The sequence below is a fragment of the Giraffa tippelskirchi genome, chromosome 4 (assembly GCF_054371585.1).
Source record: "Giraffa tippelskirchi isolate mGirTip1 chromosome 4, T2T-mGirTip1v1.2.pri, whole genome shotgun sequence".
Lineage (NCBI taxonomy): Eukaryota > Metazoa > Chordata > Mammalia > Artiodactyla > Giraffidae > Giraffa > Giraffa tippelskirchi.
In genome coordinates, this window is record NC_137278.1 from 13,241,014 (window position 1) to 13,254,530 (window position 13,517).

The window sequence follows — 13,517 nt, forward strand, 5'->3', positions numbered from 1 at the left end:
CTAACAGAAGTGCCGATATGTCCATCCTGGCTGGGTGGTATCAGACGGTGGGTACCAGCGCACCTGGTGCTTTTGAACTGTGGTGTTGGAGAAGACTCTTGAGAGTCCCTTGGACTGCAAGGAGATCCAACCAGTCCATCCTAAAGGAAATCAGTCCTGAATATTCACTGGAAGGACTGATCCTGAAGCTGAAGCTCCAATACTTTGGCCACCTGATGCGAAGAACTGACTCATTGGGAAAAGACCCTGATGCTGAGAAAGACTGAAGACGAGAGGAGAAGGGGATGACAGAGAATGAGATGGTTGGGCGGCATCACCAACTCAATGGATGTGAGTTTGAGTAAACTCTGGGAGTTGGGATGGACAGGGAAGCCTGGCGTGTTGCAGTCCGTGGGGTTGCAAAGAGTCGGACACAACTGAGCAACTGAACTGAACTGAACCAGTGCACCTGAGCATGCAGGGCAGCCTCAGCAGCGGTGGCACCTGGGTAGGTGAATGACGGTATGTGAGATGGCTGGGGTCAGCTCCATAGTGTACAGAGGGTAGGGGGCCCAGGCCTCTGGGGATGCGGGGATCAGAGTGGCCCCCATCGGGTTTTAGGTGTCCCCTGCGATGAAGTGTGCTCTGAGGTTGGGGTGGGTGTTGGTAGGATTTGGTGTAGCCATTCACTTGTTCTTCTCTTTAGCTCATTGGCTTCCCTTGTGGTTCCACTGGTAAAGAATCCGCCTGCAATGCGGGAGACCTGGGTCCGATCCCTAGGTTGGGAAGATCCCCTGGAAAAGGGAATGGCTACCCACTCCAGTATTCTGGCCTGGAGAATTCCATGGACTGTATAGTCCATGGGGTTGCAAAGAGTTGGACCCGACTTTCACTTTAGCTTGTTCTTGGCCATCTTGGTATTGGCTTGGCAAACTCTAGCCTCAAAGTCTGTGGGTTTTCAGCATCAAAGCAAATACTGTTCAATGCATTCTTGGGGGCTGCTGCTCCTGCCCAGCAGTCAAAGAACACAAAAGCAACAGGCTGTCTTGATGTGAGCGTGATCAGGGACCCTTCAGACCCCTTGAAAGGACTGAAGAGCAGGTAGAGTTGTCTGGGTTTACTATCCACAGGGAACCCACTGACCAACAACATTCTGACCTCCTTCTCCTCAGGGTGCTGGTGGAGCCTGTGCTGTGCCAGTGCTGTGTCCGCCGTCAGGCTTCAGGTTGCTCATGGTGCTGCCTGAGGGCTCGCCCCGCTCGGGCCTGGAGAGGAAATTTTAAAGACTGACAATACCAAGTCCTGAGCATCTGGAAATCTCATTCATTGCAAAATGGAACAGTTGCTTAAAATGATTTGACAGTTTCTTAAAAGGTTTAACATACCCCACCATGTAACCCAGAAATCCCACTCCTAAGTACTCCAAAAGAAATGAAAATTGTGCTTACACAAAGAAATGTATGCCAGTGTTTTGTAGCATCTTTATTCATACTAGCCAAAATCTAAGACAGTCTAGGAACTAATGGATGGATCAACAAATAATTGTATATCTACACAGGAAATGATAATGAACTAAAAAGGAAAGAACTATGATGATACAACTTGGGTGAAACTCAAAAGCAGTATGCAAAGTGAAAGAAGCTAAATAAACAAACTAAAAAGCTACATACTGTATGATCCTATTTATATGACATTTTTTCTGGAGGTGAGGGAGGCAGGAAATCAGATCAGTGTTTGCTTGGAGCTGGGAGTGGGAGAAGAAAAATTACTAGAGGGGCAAGAGAAATGTCCAGGGTGCTGAAAATATTCTCTGTCTTGATTGTAATTGCTACAAAACAGAATACAGTTGTCAAAACTCATCGACAAAATACTTAACATGGATAAATTTTATTGTATATAAATTGTACTTTATGTGTAATAAGACTTCATCTTAAAAATAAAACAATGTAGAAAATAAAGATAGTCGTATTTTAGGCCTTGGGCTAGAAAAACGTTTCTTAAGTAAAATGAAAATGCATTGACAACAAAATACTGACAGGTTGATGTAGCACTAAAGCCAGAATCTTCACAATGGTCTACAAGGTCCTACATGAACTGGTTCTCTAATCAGTTTGAACTCATCTCATGCCTCTTTCTGCTCATTCAGTCCAGTCCATTTGCCCTTTTATTATTCCTCACACACATCAGACACACTTCTGCCTCAGGGCTTTCACCAATCCTGTCTTATAATTTTAGGTCTCTTTCAACACAAAGGAAATTACAAGGGATGTTTACAGCCATGCCAGACCCATCCTCCAACCTGGTGCCTCAGTTCCAAGTGTAATTCCAGAGCAGATCCAGATAGGCCCAACTCTTCTGATTGGGAACTGAGGCAGATAGATGAGCCTGAGAAAGGACCTCTGTCCCTGCAGTACTTTGAGTTGGTGATGGCCAAAGACTACGTTTCCATGGAGAAACCCTGCTTAATTCCTAATCACCGCTCAGTTAGAAGAAGCCAAACTTTTAACTATAGATGTTTCTTAATTAAACTACAAACTTCCCTGAAAGGCTAATTAGGACCAAAGCTAGGGAATTCTCAAACGAAATTTCTCCCGGGCCTTGTTAACAAGGTCATAGATTAGACCAAGCCCCACAGAGGCAGTTCCCAGAGCACTGAAACTTTTCTGGTATTTCACATTCGAAGCACGAAAACTTTTCTCTGTCCCCAAGAGATTATAATCACCAACTCCATCATCAAAAGCAATTTCCCAGCCTGGCTCCTGGCTAACTAACTCCCCAGCCTCAATTACTCTTCATGACATCTCATTCTCTCATCCCCAGAACAACAAATAGGTTTCACCTCTTATGCCACCACCACTTAATTAAGGGTAGCTGCCTAGTATGTTAATTTGAGAATGGTTCAAGGCCTCTGCTCAGTCCCAGTGAGGAAAATGCTCTGTGATGGATTAGCTATGTCTGCCGCGGATATGGAATGGCAGGAGACTGCAGCAAGCCAGCTATGTATTCACCTTCCGTGTGTGTGTGCCTAGTTGCTTCAGTCATGTCTGACTCTTTGTGACCTCACAGACTGTAGCCCTCCAGGCTCCTCTGTCCATGGGATTCTCCAGACAAGAATACTGGAGTGGATTGCTATGCCCTGCTCCAGGGGATCTTCCTGACCCGGGGATTGAATCCCCATCTCTTGCATCTCCTGCATTGGCAGGTGGGTTCTTTACTGCTAGCACCACCTGGGAAGCCCAATTCACCAACAATACCCTATACCAAATTCTGAACTCTGCTGCATTCCCCAAACACTTCTTTTTACACACCTCCATGTTTTCTTATGGGATTGTAATATCTTGCCTCTCTTTTCCACTTAGTTTTGTGTGCTTAGTCACTCAGTCAAGTCTGACTTTTTTCGATCTCGTGGACTGTAGCTTGCCAGGTACCTCTGTCCATGGGGATTCTCCAGGGAAGAATACTGAAACAGGTTGCTATGCCCTCCTCCAGGAGATCTTCCCAACCCAGGGATCAAACCCAGGTTTCCCGCATTGCAGGTGGATTCTTCATCATCTGGGCCACCAGGGAAGCCCTTTCCACTCAGTTAATGCCTAGTTACCATCCCTTGAGGCCTGACATCGCCTCTATAGCTTTCTCTGAGCATTCTTCTTATCCTTGGGTCCAAATGGGATTAATAACTCTCTCCATTGTGCTTTTAGTATTGGATTGTCATTGCAAGTACCACGCTGATCTAGGTAATTGGGATGCTGTGCAAGAATAAACTAGAGAGAAGTTCTTGGTGGATGGACTAAAAAGACAGACCAGAACAGAGACCAGTAGTGACACTCATGGGAAAAGGAAAACAAAAAAGAGTAGAGATATTTGTGGTGGAGGAAGAGGAGACAAAAAATAGAACCTATAGGAATCTGTTGTTGATGTGGTCTAGTCACTAACTCACGACTGACTCTTTGCCACCCCACGGGCTGTAGCCCACGAGGCTCCTCTGTCCTTAGAATTTTCCAGCAGGAATACTGGAGTGGGTTGCCATTTCCTTCTTCATGAGATCTTCCTGACCCAGGGATCAAACCCGAGTCTCCTGTGTCTCCTGAGTTGGCAGGCGGATTCTTTACCACTGAGCCATCAGGGAAGCCCATATTATAATGCTACTTAAACATAAAGTAGAGCTATGTATAAATAAATGTCTTAGGCTAACAGTACTTATACAATTATAAAACCAAAATAATAAATAGCAAAACTAATAAATTAACAGCATTAATTTAATGTTATACATTATATCATTTTGCTGAAACTAAATTTCATTTCATAACATGAAGTGACTCTGCAATGACATATTGAGCGTAACATCTTATTGTATGCTGTGGGATGACTCACTTCTCCCATCACTTTATTCCAACTACCAAGAAATTGTACTATGTACCACGCACCTGGTATAGGACCAAATCACATAGTTTACAAAGTCTGACTTCATTTCATATCAACCTGAAACAACTAAAGTGGTACTATCTGATGTTGATGTGCTTGTAAATACAAATACAAATGTGAATAGTCAAGACAAAAATTCGAGAGACTCTCCCATTTAAAGCCACTGAGGGTGTAGCTACTGAGTATTCAGAAGAGAGTGAGTAACTGGTGAAAAAAAAAAAAAAAAGCATAATCCTATGTTACTAGAAGTGTCACAAAAGGACATGCTAAAAGGTGAAGGAAAATGACCCCAGAGGGAGGCACAAAATGCAGAAAGAAATGAAGCACCACGTAAAGAGCAAAAATACAGGTAAATGAATACTAATGTTTAACCAAAAGTAAGGGTGTCTTACAAAGCTTAAAATACATTTTGAGTTAAAATGTATTACCACTATAGCATAAAAGGCAAGAGGAAGGGAAATAGAGTTCAAATATCCTAGAGTTCTTGAATTTACCAGGACATGGTAAAAAAAAATTTATATATATGGGACTTTAATAAGTAGATGATATACATTATAATGTCCAAGGTAAGCACTAAGAGAATAGTTTAAAATATATAACTAATAAGCTAATCTTAAAAAGGAAAACAAAGTTGGAGAATTGCAGTGAACAACTTCAAGACTTACACTGATGTGTGCACCCAGCCATGTGTAAAATAGCTAGCTAGTAGAATCCTGCTGTATAGCACAGGGAGCTGAGTTCAGCGCTCTGTGGTGACCTAGATGGCTGGGATGGGAAGGTAGGAGGGAGGTTGAAGAAGAAGGGGATGTGTATACATATATATAGCTGATCCACTTCATTATTCGGCAGAAACTAATGCAACATTATAAAGCAATTATCATGCTTTGGCTCAGTCTCTCAGTCACGTCCCACTTTTTTTGCGATGCCATGGACTATAGTCTGCCAGGCTCCTCTGTCCATGGAATTTTTCAGGCAAGAATACTGGAGTGAGTTACCATTTCCTCCTTCAGGGGATCTTCCCAACCCAGGGATGGAAACTGTCCCTTGTATCTCCTGCATTGGCAGGTGGATTCTTTACTGCTCCACCACCTGGGAAGCCCATAAAGCAATTATATCCCAATTGAAAAAAAAAAAAAAAACTTGCTATAAAGCTAAAAGTCAGTGTGGTCTTGTCATAAGGATAAACAAATCAGTGAACCATAGCAGAGTCCAGAAATAGACCCACACACAGGGAGTGGCTTGATTATTTACAAAGGTGCCGGTGCACCATTGGAGTGGCAAAGAGTTGGACACAGCTGATCGACTCGTTATGAACAACAAGTGAACTAAAATCCACCTCAAAATACATGGAGATTATGCATATGGATATTATATTAGCTGTGGCATATGGATGCATTTTCAATCTGTTTGGTAGGATGTAGGATGATGTGTCCAGTAAGGATTAGCCTTAATAGCAAGGAAGTTTTCTGTTAGCCTTAATAGCAACATTTTCCAAGAAAATGTTGATGACAATCGATTGTAACTTTTCTATTAAATCTCTGTGCAAAAGGAGATTGCAGTTGCTTCTTCCATTTCTGGAACCACAAGGGAAGTCAGTCTACATGGTCTGGGAGCCAGGAGCTCAAGCTCTTGAAGAGAGAGTCCAGATGACCAACACACAAGACCTAGGCATCTGGTACTCGTTAGAGTCTTCGCCTTCATGGGATTCCCCTCAGCCTGGGGCACATTTTGGAGGCACTCCATTTCTTCTTATTCTGCTGCCTTGCGTGCGGTCCCAAGATTTGAAAAGGCGACCAACAGTGTCTTGGGTCACATTATCTGGGATCTTGCCACTGAGCTACTTCCCTCAAGCCAGCATCCCAGATCCTGGAAAATTCCAAAAGCCTAAATCATTTGAACATGTGCTAACTGCATTTTTTTTGTGACCACTGACCTTCAGAATGGAAAGAATATGGAGCTTAGGCGCCACTCAGACGTATGCCATGTTCATCACAGGAAAGGCCTCTTAGATCTGGGTCATCAGTGAGCACAGTTTGGACACAGCACTTGGCCATGGCTTCTTATCCTGGTTCTGCCATTTACAGGCTTTATGACCTCACAGAAATCTCTCTTTTCTGAGCCTCGGTCATTTAATGTGGAAACACAAGGAAGAACCCCAATTTCACAGAGCTGCTTTCATGATAATAAGATATTGTGTATGATGAGATTAGCACAATGCAACGCTGTCAAACAGGGAGCAGACGAACAGCTGGGGAGTAGGGGGAAGAGTAAGAAATGGAGAGTGAGTACTCAGTGGGTGCAGGGTTTCCTTTTGGAATGATGAAAATGTTCTGGAACTAAATACTGCACCATAGTGAATGCACTAAATGCCACTCAATAGTATACTTTAAAATGGTAAAAGTGGTCAACTATATGTTAAAAAAAAAACAAAAAACAAGAAAATCCCTGCTATACCTCCCACCTCTCTACCTCACAGGGTGAGTGGGGAGGAGGTAGAAACCAGGATGTGTCCTGAGTCCCTCCTATAGAGATGAGAACTGAGATCTAAGATAAGAGCAGGCACTTGAGTATCCCTGTGATGAGGGAAGGGGAAACTCCCTGTCGGAGCTTCACCCAAAGTGGCCAGAAGGGAGGTGGGGAGGGGAAATTAGCAGCAAATGGGAGGTTTGTGGCGACAGCTTTTCAGTGAACATTATCACAATGTGCAGAGTGCAAGTCATAGATCAGAAAGAAGATAGCAAGCCTGGAAAAAGTGAGTCACAAGAAGAGGAAAGAAAAAAACATCAGTCATCTAAAGAGGAAATGAATGACCAAGAGGCAGCCCAGTAGGGTGCATGGTCTCCATCTGCGGCTTATTAACAGAATCATCTGGAAGTATATTGCCATCACCAATGCCGACGCATCACCACAGCCTCCACCCTCCATCCTCACCCCACCCCCATCCCTACTGAGTCTCTGGTTCTGGAGGTCTTGAGCCTTAGGGCATGTGGTGGAAATTGACCACACATTGGAATTGCACTGCTGCCTCCCACGATTTTGTAGCTGTACCACTCTGGACAAGTAACTTGATTTTTCTGCATCTTAGTTTCACCTTTATGAAACAGGAAAATCTACTCATAGGCTGTTGGTAAGAGTTAATGAAATTGACAGGTAGTGTTCTTGCCTGGAGAATCCCAGGAACAGGGGAGCCTGGTGGACTGCTGTCTATGGGGTCTCACAGAGTCGGACACGACTGAAGCAACTTAGCAGCAGCAGCAGCAGTACATGCCACAGAGTAGGCTCTTAATAAATATTTATTCCCTTTCCCCTTCTCCAGTGGCGCATGTCACACTGTGAATCCACTTGGTCTTTCCATCAGGTCACAAAGCAAAAGAAGGAAAGGCAGGGGGTTTTAAATAGAGAACAGGAACCATTTCCCATAATAAATGTGTTTGAAAGATGACTTTTTTATTCATTTATTTTTGTGGAGTATAATTGCTTTACAACATTGTGTTAGTTTCTGTTGTACAACAAAATGAATCAGCTATATGTATACATATATCCCCTCCCTCTTGAGCTTCCCTCCCACCTCCATCCCACACCTCTAGGTCATCACAGAGCACCAAACTGAGTTCCCCGTGCTATCCAGCAGCTTCCCATTAGCTATTTATTTTACACCTGATTGTGCCTGTATATCAACCCAATTTGTCCCACTCTCCCCTTCACTCCTGTGTCCACATGTCCATTCTCTATGTCTGTGAAAAGATGACATTTTTATTTTAGCTTATTTTTCTTTATTTTTAAAATGTCTTTCTTTTAAGAGTCCTTGTTTTAAGGGTTATAATCTGCCCTAGAGGCAGCTTTATTCACAATAGTAAAAAAAAAAGAAAGAAAGAAACAACCAAAATGTCTATGGACAATTGACCAGAAAAGATTAAGTCAACTGTGGTATACCTTAAATATTTACACAGCAATAAAGAATATCAGATGGCTGATCCACACAACAACATGGATGTCAACTGATATGCTGAGCAAAAATGTCAGACACAAAAGGGTACATTCTGTATCACTGTAGTGTTCTGTATACTGTGTGCTATATCTCTGATCTTCTGCACTTCCATGATTTCACCTGATAAGTTCTTGGCTGGCAATAATGTTGAGCTGTTGTCAGGTCAACACTGGTGCCACTGTGATGTTCTTTGCAGTGTTCTCAAGGGCAAAACAGAACTTAAAAACTCAGATCCACCAAGGTGGACCATTCCTGCTTGCCGGCCTCTTTGAACACCCTCCCATGAATGAAGACTACCCCACAGTACGGGTCCCTCCTTCCCAATGTTCAAGCCAAAAAGCTCACTTTCCTGCCTCCTGTTGGAGCCAGAGTGCAGGCTTGTGAGCTAGGTTCCACCAATCAGAGGTGAAGTAAAAGTGACTTGAATTCTAAGTAGAGAAAAGTGGGCAAGCAGGCACTGTGCAGAATGAATGCATTTTCTGGCAAGGGTGGGTAGCAGCAGCCAGCTTTCAGAGGCAGCAATGGTGGGGTTTGGCCAGCAGAGGTGCAGTCGGAGACGTCTGTGTCCCGCGGCAGCAGCAGAGGCACCTTCAATGGGGCAGTAGCTGCTGTTCCTGGGTGCGAAGCCTCTGAGCCTCATTCTCTGGTCCCGCAGATGTTTCCATGAGCTACACAATGTCCTTTAATAAACTCCTTCCTGCTGAAATGGGCTAGAGGAACCCATTTGTTCTACTTCTTTGGAGAACCCTGAATGCTACAGTGGGTGATCTACTCAGGGCTCTTAGCACAATAGGACATATATTTACATATGTATGTATGTGTTCTTGCCTGGAGAATCCCAGGGACGGCGGAGCCTGGTGGGCTGCCTTCTATGGGGTCGCACAGAGTCAGACACGACTGAGGTGACTTAGCAGTAGCAGCAGCAGTATGTATATATGTACGTATGTATGTATGTATGTATATGGGGGAGATAGATATATATAAATGATATAGATATATATATGTACGTATGTATGTATAGGCGGGAGATAGATATATATACATGATATAGATATATATATGTACGTATGTATGTATAGGTGGGAGATAGATATATAGAGACGATACAGATATAAATACAGAGATACATATAGATACAAATGGCTTTATTTTGGGGTACTGGCTCCCACCATTGTCAGTGTTGGAAAGTCTAACATTCACAGCTTGCTCAGTCACTCAGGCATGTCTGACTCTTTGGGACCCCATGGACTGTAGCCCACCAGGATCCTCTGTCCATGGAATTCTCCAGGCAAGAATACTGGAGTGGGTTGCCATTTCCTATTCTAGGGTATTTTCCCCACCCAGGGATCGAACTCCTGTCTCCTGTGAGCCCTGCATCGGCAGGCAGATTCTTTACGACTGAGCCACCTGGGAAGCCCAAAATCCAGAAGGGCAGAATAAAATCCATAGGGCAGGCCTGCAGGCAGGAAACTCAGATAGGGGTTGATATTGTTGTCTTGAAGCAGAAGTTAGGAGTTTGGGATTAACCGATACACACTACTACATATAAAATAGGTAAACAACTTAGGACCTACTGTATAGCACAGGAAATTGTATTCAATATCTTGTATTAACCTATAATGGAAATGAATCTGGAAAAGAATATGTACATATAATACATATATGTAATATATATGTAACTAAATCACTTTGCTGTATACCAGACACTAATATAATATTTTAAATCCACTCTACTACTATTTTTATTTTTGGTAGAGTGGATTTTAAAAGTTATGTTAGTTTCAGATATACAGCAAAATGATTCTGTTACATATATATTAGATATATGCATTATATATACAATTCAGTTACATACATATATGTTCTCTTGAAAGCATCAGCTTTTGTTCTTAAGGCTTTTCAAACTAGATGAGGCCCAGCAACATTACCAAGAGTCATCTCCTTTCTTAAAATCAAATGATTGCAGTATTAAGTAGCCTGCAAAATACCTTGGCAGACACACCCAGATTAGTGTTTGATTAAATAATTGTAGCCCAGCCAAGTTGACACAGAAAATGAACCACCACACCCATGAAATCAAAATTCCAGGAACGAGCACTCAAATTATGAACATTAAGATCCTTCACTCTTAGGAGGTCTCCCCTGGTGGCTCGACAGTAAAGAATCCGCCTGCAATGCAGGAGACGTGGGTTCAATTCCTAGATCAAGAGGATCCCCTGGAGAAGGAAATGGCAACCCACTCCAGTATTCTTGCCTTGGAAATCCCATGGACAGAGAAGTCTGGAAGGCTATAGTCCATGGGGTCGCAAAAGAGTTGAAGACAGTTTAGCAACTAAACAACAACAACTCCTAGGAGAAATATCATACGACATCCCCTATATGTGGAATCTAAAAAGAAATGATACAAATGAACTTATTTACAAAACAGAAAAAGATTCACTCTTAGAGAGTGAACTTGTGATTGCCAGTAGGGAAGGACAGGGGAAAAGATAGAGAGTTTGGGATGAACATGTACACACTATATTTAAAATGGATAACCAACAAGGACCTTTGGTATTGCACAAGGAACTCTGCTCAATGTTATGTGGCAGCCTGGATGGGAGCAGAGTTTGGCGGAGAATGGATACATGTATTTGCATGGCTGAGTCCCTTTAATGTCTACCTGAAACTATCACAAAATTATTAATTGGCTATACTCCAACATAAAAAAAGGTTTTTTAATTTTTTTAATTGGAGGCTAATCACTTTACAATATTGTAGTGGTTTTTGCCATACATTGACATGAATCAGCCATGGGTGTACATTTAAGGATCCTTCATTCTCTTTTTTTTTTAAGTTAATATATTTATTTTAATTGTGGAGGCTAATTACTTTACAATACTGTGGTGGGTTTTGCCATACATCAACTTGAATCAGCCACAGGTACACATGTGCCCCCCCATCCTGAACCCCCCTCCCACCTTCCTCCCCAGCCCATCCCTCTGGGTTGCCCCAGAGCAACAGCTTTGAGTGCCCTGCTTCACGAATCAAACTTGCACTGGTCACCTATTTCATATACGGTAATATACATGTTTCAATGCTATTCTCTCAAATCATCCCACCCTCGCCTTCTCCCACAGAGTCCCAAAAGCCTGTTCTTTACATCTATGTCTCTTTTGCTGCCTTGCATATAGGGTTGTTGTTACCATCTTTCTAAACTCCATATATATGTCTTAATATATTGCATTGGTGTTTCTCTTTCTGACTTACTTCACCCTGTATAATAGGCTCCAGTTTCATCCACCTCATTAGAACTGACTCAAATGCGTTCTTTTTTTTAAGCTGAGTTATATTCCATTGTGTATATGTACCACAACTTTCTTATCCATTTATCTGCTGATGGACATCTAGGTTGCTTCCATGTCCTAGTCATTGCAAACAGTGCTGCAAAGATCCTTCATTCTTAAGAAGACTTCTTGGTACATTTGACAGAGTTTCTATTTACAAAAGTTCCACACACAATTGTCCATACAAAACAAAGTCCCCCTAATCTAGAAACCTGCATTCAAAAGAAGACAATCTCTAGGATCTGTCCCATCCCCACAACCCTTCCCCTGGCACCCAGCTGCCATCCTGTCTCAGCTGGACGACAGCCACAGCCTCATTACGTTCTGCCTCTCTGTGGTGCTTCCTGCTCTGCTCTGCCATCCACCCTACCCGAGGCTGCTTTTTCTAAATCTCTAGACTGATTGTGTCTCTGCTGATTCAATTCCTTCCAGATCCTAGTGCATCTGTCAGCAGCTATTAACGTTTGGTTACGAGCAGCCAGCTCCCAACTTTGACCAATTTAAGTGACAGAGGAATTCATGGACCAGCCCCCCAGGATGGAAGGAATAGCTGAAGTTTTGAGAAGGTCAGCAATCCAGGTTTCCCTGGAGATGTTGAAAGCAAGAACAAATGGACAGTGTTTTCAGAGCCCAGCTGTGGGGACTTCTGGGGCAGTCCAGTGATTAAAACTCCATGCTCCCAATGCAAAGATGCATGGGGCGCTGGTTCAATCCCTGGTCAGGGAACTAAGATCCCACAAGATGCTCGGCACAGCCAAAAACAAAGACAGAGAGAGGAGAGAGAGAGCCCAGCTGTGGGGGAAAAGCCCAGTCTTCTCAGTCTCCATGCAACTCTACTGAGGGGCCAGTGTATAAAAAGAGGGTGTTTTCCATTCCATGTTCGATGCATGAGACAAATGCTCAGGGCTGGGGCAATGGGATGACCCAGAGGGATGGGATGGGGAGGGAGGTGGGAGGGGGGTCCAGGAAGGGGAATACATGTAAACCCATGGCTGATTCATGTCAATGTATGGCAAAAACTACTACAATATTGCAAAGTAATTAGCCCCCAACTAAAATAAATAAATTTATTTAATTAAAAAAAAAAAAAAAAGAGGGTGTTTCATTGACCAGGATGGATTCACAGGCCCACCCCTTGGCCAGGAAAGGACCATGGATGGAACCACCAAGACTGAAATTAACACAGAGGGAAGGATTCTCAGCAAAGTCAAAGTAGTAGCAGAAGAGAGGAAATAGATACATGTCCAGCAAGGACAAGACACAGCTACACCATGCCCACTTCCAGCACCCAAAGGGTCCTTCCTCATCAGAGCAGCTGGGGGAGCAGGCAAGGATTGCATTCTCTTAATTCAACAGGACCAGGGAGAAATGATGGAAGCAGTCCCCAGTCAGCTAAGGAGAGATAAGGACTCTTTGGACCACAAGACAGTAGGCTCAGCCAGGGACCCTCAGCTTGAACCCCAATTTCCTGCATTGTTTCTGTCATCATTCCTCACAAGGAACTCTAAACCCAAAATGGGAGCATGAAGAAGCTTTTCCAACCTCTTACCTCATCCCTCTGACCTCTCCTCCTTTGTTGCTGGCTATGAGGGCCTGTGTGGCTGGGCAGAGTCTGAGGGCTCCAGAGTCAAGCAGGGTAGCACAGTGTGAGTTAGAAGGGAGATCATGCTCACCTGAGTTCTCGCCTTTCATCGTTTTCCTCTTTATTGTCTGCTCTGCCCTCGTGGGAATGTGAGATCCATGCAGGCCTAAGCCTGTCATTTCTTAAGACTTTGAACTTTATGGGAGATATTTTCTAATTA

At 43.4% G+C, this 13,517-nt stretch overlaps 1 pseudogene; it reads right to left on the reverse strand.

Annotated features, from left to right (window-relative positions):
• LOC145544647 (RNA-binding protein with multiple splicing 2-like) lies at positions 1–1,213 on the reverse strand (annotated as a pseudogene).
• Positions 1,214–13,517: the final 12,304 nt, after the last annotated feature.